Genomic DNA, 10,941 nt, shown 5'->3' with positions numbered 1-10,941 from the left:
CAAAAGCTTTGTTTTGGTCACCTTTTGTAAACTACCTTGCGTGACTTCCTCCACCCCAAAGACTATCAACCCTCTGAACGAGCCATTATTCCACAAGACACTCCCTATTTAAATGTGGATACAACACCTGAAAAGCAAACACCAATATGCTCACCACTCACTGTCTTTGAGTTCAATAATCCCAAATCAATGAAGAAATATAAATTTTAATTCCGCAAGAGCCCCCAATTGTTTTGGTTCAGATCAGAAACTCCAATGTTTTCTATGGAGCCCACCTGGATCATAACTTTTGCATCTTGAATTTGGCTAGGATAAGCATGAAATGTTTCACTTCAGGCGTGATTCAAAAGACCCACTGGGGAGTTTTTATCAAAGTTTATTTAAGAATAAAGTTAACATGCATAGTAAGAAAATTAGCAAGAACTTTTATCAATTACAAACAAGAAATAAAACAACCACTATAATGTATAACATTTCAGAATCCATTCCAGTTCTCCCCAAGGCAGAGTGAACCGCAAAACTGATTATAACAACTGCACCCTCCCAACCTAAAAACAGACCCCCACATTTGGATTTCTGTCCTAATCAACATCGCAGCTTATATATAATATGAAAGAGCAGATCAGAATTTTAACAAACACTCCAGTAAGATATTTAATGTATTCCAATTAAACCAAAACCCTTGCCATAGACAAAATCCTTTAAACAGGTACAATACAGCACAGACCACTGCTCACGTGATAATGGAAATTGAATCCTATGGTTGAAGTCTGCAGCTCTCTGGATTCACTCCGAACAGTTTGAAGACAAGACAGATTCCTAAAACACCTGAGAGACTCTGGTCCGGCCCCCAACAACAGTAGATTTTCACCTTTCAGGAAAACAAGATCTTGTTTTCAGCTAACCAACAACAGCAGATTCTTTCCTTCAGGAAGACAAAACCTTAGTTTAAGATCACCAGCAGAATTTCCAAACAAAACAGGGAGAGAGAGACTTCTGTTCAGCATGCTATCCCTGTTAAAACCCAACTGCAGCTCAGAACTGAAAATGAAACCTTAAACTCACTGGGGGAAAAAACTGTCCAAAAACACTTGACCATCCTCCTAACAATGCAGGATCATAAAACCAACCCCAGAGAAAACACAAACAACCCTATTTAAACCACTTAAGTAGCAATAAAAGGACTCATCGTAGTCAGCCTGACAACATAATAACATCAGCTAAGACTGTGAGCTGAGAAACACTGACTGTGAGAGCTGCAGAGATCATGATTTTTAAAAAATCTCTTAAAGGTACACTAACGTCACATTACGATTACCCCAGTGATTCTATTCAATTCCCCTCAGAGTATGGGGTGCTACAATTGGCTTCAGTGCCAATGGGCTAAGGAGGGACAAGATGGCCAATGGGATCAGATCACAATTGGGATCCTGCAGAGATCAGATAAGTTGCTTTACCGTCTTTATCAACGATCTGGACAAAGCCAGTGTGGGAACTGGTTGAAAGTTTGTGGCGGACACAAAGATGAGTGCAGCTTTAAGGACTTGAAATGAGAAAAATCAATCGGAGGCAGATCACAGGGGGGCAAGATTTTACCACCTCGCTCAGGCGAGGCTCGTAAAATCCTGCCCGAGGCCAACAGAGAATTCCGTTCTGCGAGTCTCGCCTGCCCCAATTCTGGGACGGGCAAGGCAGTAAAATTCCAGCCCTAGAATCAATAGGGGACCCCTTTATCTGTCAGATATCATCAATCAGGTACGGGGAACTCCAAGCATGTGTACATCAAACAAAGCTGTGTCTGCTCAAGGGTGCTGAACAGGAGAGAAATATGTGGATTATGTTATATTAATTATTGAAGATTTCTAACCCCTGTCTCCATGTATTAAAAAAAGCGTTAAGACATATTGTCTGAACAAAAACAAAACAAAAAGTACTATTCTGTCTCTGTTAAAGGATACAGAGACAGTAGCATAGCAGTTTTGTGCAGGACCAATGTTCAGGAGACTTTACTTTGAATCCCATCACCAACTGGGGAATTTAAATTCCATTAATGAAATGAATCTGGAATAAAAAGCTGGCCTCAGTAATAGTGACCGCAAAGCTATTCGATTGTCATAAAAACCCATCAGGTTCATTCGTGTCCCTTAAGGAAGGAAATCTGCCACCCTTACCTGGGCTGACCTACATTTGATTCCAGATCCACAGCAATGTGACTGACTCTTATTTGCCCTCTGAAAAAGCCGAGGCAGCCATTCAGTTGTATTAAGCCACTACTGCCTTGCCCGTCCAAAGATGTGCGGGTTAGGTTGATTGGCCATGCTAAAATTGCCCCTTTGTGTCCTGGGATGCGTAGATTAGAGGGATTAGCGGGTAAAATATGTAGGGATATGAGGGTAGGGCCTTGGTGGGATTGTGGTCGGTGCAGACTTGATGGGCCAAATGGCCTCTTTCTGTACTGTAGGGTTTCTATGATTTATATGATTTCACTGCAAAAATAATTGAATAAGAATAAAACTGGATAGACCATCCACCATCGACTGAGACGCCGGATTTAACAAAGGCATACCCAGTCCAGTCAACCGTACAAAGTTCTCCTCATTCAGATCTGGAGGTTTGTGCCAAAATGGGTCAACCTGGTGAAGATGCAACCCAGAATAATATGCATGCTAAATAGCAGATACCACTTGCTCTAGGCAGAGGTAAGTGAACCCACAAGCTATAGATCAAACCAAAATTCTGTAATTCTACTGCATCCAGTCATGAATTGGACTAGACAATTAACAGCTAACAGGAGGAAGTGACACCACAATCATCTCCATCCCCAGTGATGGATGGAGTTCAACAAGTCAGTGCCAAAGACAAGGCTGAAGGGTTTGCAACCATCTTCAGCCAGAAGTGCAGACTGGGTGATGAATCCCAATCTTTTCCTGAGATGCCCGACATCACAGATATCAGTCTTTAGTCAATTCACTTCACTCCATTTGATATCAAGAAATGGCTGAAAGCACTGGGGGCATAAAAAGATTTGGGTCCTGATAACATTATCAACTGGTACACAAATAGTCTGCTCACTAAAGCTCAGTTTGGGTTCCGCCTGGAGCACTCAGTTGACCTCATTAAGGCTTTGGGTCTAACATGGACTAAAGTACTGAACTCTAGAGGTGAGTTGAGAGCAATTACTCTTGACATCAAGGTAGCATTTGACCGAAGTGTGGCACAGATGTGCTGCATCCATGAGACTGAGAACTATGTGGATAGCGTGTTTCTGGATGTGGTCACCCAGCAACTAAAGAGTGCAGTGCGCAGGCAGAGAGGAAACAGCTACACAATCAAGGATAATCAAGCAGGTAGTGTTAGAGCCCCCAGGGTGATCCTATTCTGCAATCACTATTTAGTTTGGGAAACTGCTGAGGGTGATTGTTCCTTACGGGCCCTGCAGCTGGAGCCAGGTCCACAGCCGTGTGCTGGCGTGGCTGTACGTGATGGAAGGAGGGGGATTGGGAGACTAATGGTGATAAGGGATTCTATAGTTCGGGGAACTGTTGGGTCTTTCTATGGCTGCAGATGTGAATCCAGGATGGTCTGTTTACCCCTCTGATGTCAAGGTCCAGGATGTCATTGAGTAACTGCAGTGCATTCTAAGGGATGAGAGTGAACAGGCAAATGGGAGCAGAACAATCTAATAAGCTGCCTTTAAGGAAAAGATGATTCAGGCACAGGTGGATTAATTATCTGCGTTTTAACTGCCCAGACTCCACAAGACTGAATGGAGAATGCTTGCTAAACACAGGGCCACTTTATTACTGACACAGTAGTTACAATAAGTGCAAAGCAATTACATATTCAGTTTCAACAATTTTTGAGTTTAGTGAGTTACTTCCTAAAATACCTTTTGTTGTCCTTAACAGAATTGCTCAGCAGCCCTCCACAGGGATCTTACATCAGGGTGACCATAGTACAGTTGCAGAAGCGAGGAGATCCTCAGGTGACTACATTTTTAGAATTTGGATAATCGTTTGCTTAAAGGGGAGTTTTGTTATAAAATTTAGATTGGCCATAATCTGGCCCTAGGAATATATTTAGTTTGCTCATCGCTTTGATTTCATTGCAGGGAAAGAAAGCATTAATGTTGGTGCTTCTCATTGCAGACGTCATAATTAGAGTCATGACCACTTAACTCAGAATCACCGAATTGTTATGACGCAGAAGAAAGCCATTCAGTCCATCATGTCTGCATTGGCCCTCCAAATGAGCATTATGGCCTGGTGCCATTCTCCTGCCTTTTCCCTGTACTCCTGCACATTGTTTCTATTCAAGTAATCATCTAATGCTCTCTTAAATGCCTCAATTGAACCTGCCTCCATCAGCCTCCCAGGCAGTGCATTCCAGGACCCAAACCATTTGTTGTGTGACATCACATTGTTTTTTCATGTCACATTTTCTTCTTAAATCTGCACCCTCTCATTCTCGATCTTTTTACGAGCGGGGACAGTTTCTCCCTATGTACTCTGTCCAGCCCCCTCATAATTTTGAACATCTCTATCAAATCTTTCCAAGGAGAACAGTCCCAACCTCTCCAACCTATCCTCATAACTGAAGTTTCACACTCCTGGAACCATTCTTGTAAACCTCTTCTGCACTCTCTCCAAAGAGTTCACATCTTTCCTGTAAGTGCGCAGGAGGTTGTGATTATGTGAAACAATATAAAGTTTAATTGGCTAGAATGCAGCCATTCAGCGTATCATGACTGTATCGGTTCTGTGTAAGAGATTGTGCCAGCCTCATTTCACCTTCTCCATAAAGTTTTAAAGTTTCTTAAATGTCCAAAAGTCCTGTGTCCATTTCTCTCTTCCCTTCCCCTTCCCTTCCCTTCCCTTCTCCTCTCCTCTCCTCTTCTCTTCTAACAGAGAACAACACAAAGCCTTCAAACTCTTCACACCAGTCGCTGCTTTTGTTTCTCTTTCTCTGTGTCTCTTGGTCCAAAAAACAGTTGCCCCTTTTTCCTGTGTCAAGGTGTGAAAACTTTCACTTGCTTTTGAATAGGTTTTGGGTTTGGGCTCTCTTTCCCCATGACAGCTGGGTCACATAGGCTTGTCTCTGGGAAGAAGTTTAGTGTGGACGCATCACCTCCATTCCAGCATGTTCTGCTTCACTGTAAATTAAAGGAGACATTTTAAACCATCATTGTCTTGTAAAGTTCAGCAACCCTAATGGTTGTAAATAGCTGAGGCCTCAGCGTTGATCCTTGCAGTATTCCACTAGTTACAGTCCAACTTGAGAATGCTCTGTTCATCCCTACTCTCTGCTTCCAGACTGTTAATCAATCCACTGGAATGTATTACTTCCATTCCATGAATCCTTACCTTTTATGTGACCCATTTTTGAATGTCTTTTGCCAAATTTATCAGATTGTTCTCTCATTCATAAAGATTTGTATATCAAAAACCCATAGTGTTTCTGCTCCTCTCCACCTGTTAATGTTTTACTGTTTCAGACCTGGTGCCTCACCTTTTACCTCCCAATGTCTCATTTCACCATTTGGGTGGCACGGTGGCACAGTGGTTAGCACTGCTATCTCACAGCGCCAGGGACGCAGGTTCGATTCTAGTCTCGGGTAACTGCCCGTGTGGAGCTTGCACGTTCTCCTCATGTCTGCGTGGGTTTCCTCCGGGTGCTCCGGTTTCCTCCCACAGTCCAAAGATGTGTGGGTTAGATACTTTGGCCATGCTAAATTGCCCCTTAGTGTCAGGAGAATTAGCAGGGTAAACACGTAGGGCTACGGGAATAGGACTTGGGGGGATCATTGCCGGTGTTGGCTCGATTGGCCGAATGGCCTCCTTCTGCACTGTAGGGATTCTGTGATAATTTTCATCCAACATCCATTTAGTCAATCCACGTTACTCTCTACATCTTCCTGGTATTTCTAACATAGTTAATCGTTTTTGCGCAGCTTGCAAACTTTAATACTGTACCTTCTGTGGTGAGTTCTAGATTATAGAGTATAGATGTGGTCCCAGCTCTAACTCTGGGGGACACCAATGTTTCTACTGTTTCCTGTGAAAGACATCCATTGTTCGCTGCCCATCATCTTATCTGATATGTATGCTGCTGCATTCCTTTCATAGGGCAAGGTGATGGCCTTGTGGTATTATCGCTAAACTATTGATCCAAAAACTCTGGGGTACCAGCTTCAAATCCCACCATGGTCGATGGTGGAATTTGAATTCAATTAAAAAAAAATTTTGAATCAAAAGTCTATTGATGACCATGAAACTGATATCCGTTAAGGAAGGAAATCTGTCATCTTTACCTGGTCTGGCCTACATATGAGTCCAGAGCCACAGCAATGTGGTTGACTCTCGACTGCCCTCTAAAATGGACCTAGCAAGTCATTCAGTTCAAGGGCAACTTGGCCAGCCAGTGATACCATGTCCGCGAATGAATTAAAAAAAACTTGATGTGACTTAGTGGGCATTATTTTACCATTTTGATTCTAAGCGCTGGGCGGACTTGAAACTGGGAGTGTTTCAGATCCGACTTTTAGACCCATTCTCAGGCGCCCCCATCCACACCCTGCCTGCAAAAATATCAGCAATTCCGAATCGCGCTTCACAAGCCTGTGGGTGGGGCTTAACACACCCGTAATCCTGCAGCTCCGATCGGCGCCTCCAACTGCGCATGCACAGAAAAAAAAGATAGAATGCGGCTCCTCCGCCACATCACTCCCGGGGCCGGATAATGTCTCCTCCTGGCCCCCACAGACATTGCCCCACCCCCCCAACATTACTCACCCCCTTATTCCCCCACCCCCTCTGCCACCCAGACCGACCGTGGGCCCCTCCCCCCCTGACCCCCACCAATCTCAGGCAGAGTAGCAGCGGACCCCCCCCTTTCCACTTACTGATCTCAGGCAGAGAGCTGTCGGGCCCACCTTCCCCCCCCCGACCCACCCTCCCGACCTCAGGCAGAGAGCCGACGGACGCTTGGCACTTACCTCCTCACGAACTGGAGCACCCGAATCGGACTTTTGTAGAGCATGTCTATCTTGCGCTGAATCTGGATGGGCGAACGCGGTGGTAAAGGGGGAAGTGCCAGTAAGGTTGGGCGTGCATTGAGTCAATCTAAATGTATGCAAATGCATTTAAATGGCCATCGTGCCTGTTTGGGCCTCACGCCCGACTTTACTAAGTTTTCGCGCCTGAAAACGGGTGCAATGCAAAGGTAAAATTGGGCCCTATCGAAACTTCCTATGCAGGATCCTTTCAAACGCTTTTTAAAAATGCTATACGACTTCTACGACTTTTCCTGTGCAAATACATTTCATTATATGTCTGAGGATTCGGGGTAGACCATTCAGGACGGGGATGAGGAGACATTTCTTCACCCCAAGAGTGGTGAACCTGTGGAATTCATTCCCATGGGAAGTGGTTGATTCTAAAACATTGAATGTATTCAAGAGGGGGCTAGGTATAGCACTTGGAGTGAATGGGATCAGAGGTTATGGGGAGAAAGCAGGATTAGGCTATTGAGTTGGACGATGAGGTATGATTGTGATGAATGGAGGAGCAGGCTCGAAGGGCCAAATGGCCTCCTCCTGCTCCTATCTTCTATGTTTCTATTTCCAGAAAGAACCCATTAGGAGGCAATGTGCTTATTAATATTGGCTACTTTGATCAATGCATGTGACAACACATTTTAACTAGAAATTTAAGTGCACTACTGAAGCACTTTGTCAGGACCATATACCGTGTGCAAACGTGTATCAGTGCTGCTTTGTGAGTGAACTATTTGAAGATTAGACTGATTATATTCCTCATTCTTACAGCAATAGAAATGATTGACAACAAACCAACAGGATTTGTAAGGCCACAAGGAAAATCTCTTCGGATTTTAGAGGTGAAATTTTCATGTTCATAACCGAAAAAGTATAATTTATGTAATGGTTTTCTTTCTGTCCAGCTGTGGAGGTGACACCACAATGTTACAATCAATAAACACTATTTTCAATGATGGTCATTGAAGGCAGGTTATTTGATCTGGCATTTTATAAAAATTGTATTTTTTTTGCAAATTCATAGACTGATTTATATGTTTGATTCATTGCGCACATTGCTCACAGTAGCTTAGAGATTGGTCATGCAATGGCAAATTTTCCAGTACTGTATCCTCTCTGAAGTCTCCAAGTTGGCAGTCAGGAGGTGAATACATTTCCAAATGGGAGTGCGCTGCCTGCCATATTACCTTTAAGCAAACAATGTATCATTCAAAGCTGGGTGGCACGGTGGCACAGTGGTTAGCACTGTTGCCTCACAGTGCCAGGGACCCGGGTTCAATTCTGGCCTCGGGTGACTGTCTGTGTGGAGTTTGCACGTTCTCCCTGTGTCTGTGTGGGTTTCCTCTGGATGCTCCGGTTTCCTCCCACAGTCCAAAGATGTGCAGGGTAGGTGGGTTGGCCATGCTAAATTGCCCCTTAGTTTCAGGGGGATTAGCAGGGTAAATACATGGGGTTACGGGGATGGGGCCTGGGTGGAATTATTGTCGGTGCAGGCTCGATGGGCCAAATGGCATCCTTCTGCACTGAGCTATGATTCTAGATTCTATGGGCCCTATTTTCCCATTTTGATTCTCAGTGCTGGGGGGACTTGAAACTGGGAGTGTTTCAGAGCTGGTTTTTAGACCCATTCTCTGCCTGAAAAAATATCAGCGAGTCTGAATTGCGCTGCACAAGCCTGTGGGTGGGGCTTAACACACCCGAAATCCTGCAGCTCCAATCGGAGTCTCCAACTGCGCATGCGCAGTAAAAAAATGATAGAATGCTGCTCCCTTGCCACATCCCTCCTGGGCCGGATAATGCCTCCCCCTGGCCCCCACAGACATTGCCCCACCCCCAGAACATTACTGACACCCTTATCCCCCAACCCCCCACCACCCAGACTGATCACAGGCCCCTCCCCACCCTTTCCCCCACTGATCTCGAGCGGAGAGCCGTCGGACCCACATTCCCCCCCTCCCCCACCGATCACGGGCAGAGTGGCAGCGGACCCCCTTTCTCTCCACTGATCTCAAGCAGAGTGGCAGCGGACTCCCCCTCCCGGGCACCGATTTCAAGCAGAGAGCCATCGGACGCTCAGCACCTACCTCCTCACTAACTGGTGCGCCTGAATCGGACTTTTATGGGGCATGTTTATTTTACGCCGATTCTGGATGGGCGAACACGGTGGTAAAGGGGGAAGTGCTGGTAAAGTTGGGCGTGCAGCCCATTAAGTCAATTTAAATGCATGCAAATGCAGAGGCGGGCACTGATTGTGCTACTCACCTCACGCCCGACTTTACCACGTTTTCACACCCGAAAACGGGCGCAATGGCAAAATTGGGCCCTCAGTGTCTGATTGAGGGACCCAGCAGTAGAAATTGTCATGAGCCACCACCTTGCCCTTGTTGCTGACCCCTTTCCCCGCCCTACCTCTCATGAATGAGCCTCTTCCTGACATCACTCACCTGCACCCGGGTCCCTCCATGGTCTGTCATCATGGATAATCATGATGTGGAGATGCCGGCGTTGGACTGGGGTAAACACAGTAAGAAGTCTCACAACACCAGGTTAAAGTCCAACAGGTTTATTTGGTAGCAAATACCATAAGCTTTCGGAGCACTGGAGCAGTGCTCCGAAAGCTTATGGTATTTGCTACCAAATAAATCTGTTGGACTTTAACCTGGTGTTGTGAGACTTCTTATCATGGATAATAGCAGCCATCGCCACCACACCCACTGCACCCCCCCGCACCACCACCCCCACTCCCACCGCAACCCCTATTGCTCATTGCCCCCCCCCCCCACAGAAGGAAAAGACAAATCAGACTAATGTTCTTTTCCCCCTGTGTTCCATTTTAAAGTATACAAGACGAGTCCAGTATTCTGATCTTTCAATTTTACTTTTTTTTAATGGGTCACAGGAGAGCTTCCAGGATCCTTGATCCCAGTGATCGGGTGAGGGGAGGGTGGGAGAGCTGTTGGATGGGTGGGGTGGGTGTGGAGGCTCGCTGTTGGGCTAACAGGTGCCTGGGTGGCAGAAGATGCAGCGGGTCTTTTCAAGAAGCGGCAATGCGGGGGGCTCTTGCTAGCTCTCTAGCTGGTGGCTGTGTTCCCCATTGCTGCCTCAAGAATTAGGCCCACTAACTCTTCCTCTCGTGATTTCTGCCTGATCATTTCAGCATTTCCAGCATTTTTTGTTTCTCTTTCAAATTTCCAGCATCTGCAGTGTTTTGCTTCTGTAAGATTGGGGCCAATGAGCCCATCGATGCAGTTGTTTTAAGATTCCAATGGGAAAAGGCTCTTTGGTTCATGAAGCTGTAAGATAACAGTATAGATGATAGAGTCTGCTCTGTTTTTCAGAATATATATTTGTGAACTGTTGCTTAGAAACAACTTCTACTGAATAACTAGATCATTGAAACATGTGGTGTTGACAAAGATGATGATATGAAAGCAAATCAGGAAACTGAGAAAATTGATATATATCTAAATGAGTGAAAAATAAACTTGAGGCAAATATCTAAAAACAAATGTACTGAAGGGGTGATAAATGTTAGGTGTAATTTATGGGGTAATGCGAACAACTTTATTAGGCACATTCGATATTCAGCCACATCAGCAAATTAAGATCATAGAAGGGTGTTCTTTGGATTGAATATCCTTCTCTTGTCTTTGTTTTTTCTTGTGTTAATATTCATAGAATCATGGAATCCCTACAGTGCAGAAGGAGGCCATTCGGCCCATCGAGCCTACACCATCAACAATCCCACCCAGTCCCTATCCCCATAACCTCACATATTTACCTCGTTAATCCCCCTAAACCTACACATCTTGGGACACAGAAGGCAATTTAGCATGGCCAATCCTCCTAATTCGCACATCTTTGGACTGCGGGAGGAAACCGGAGCA

Source organism: Mustelus asterias, chromosome 11 (assembly GCF_964213995.1).
Source record: "Mustelus asterias chromosome 11, sMusAst1.hap1.1, whole genome shotgun sequence".
In the NCBI taxonomy this organism is placed as follows: Eukaryota; Metazoa; Chordata; class Chondrichthyes; order Carcharhiniformes; family Triakidae; genus Mustelus; species Mustelus asterias.
The sequence above is the reverse complement of the archived record's forward strand: the minus strand, read 5'-3'. Positions refer to the sequence as shown.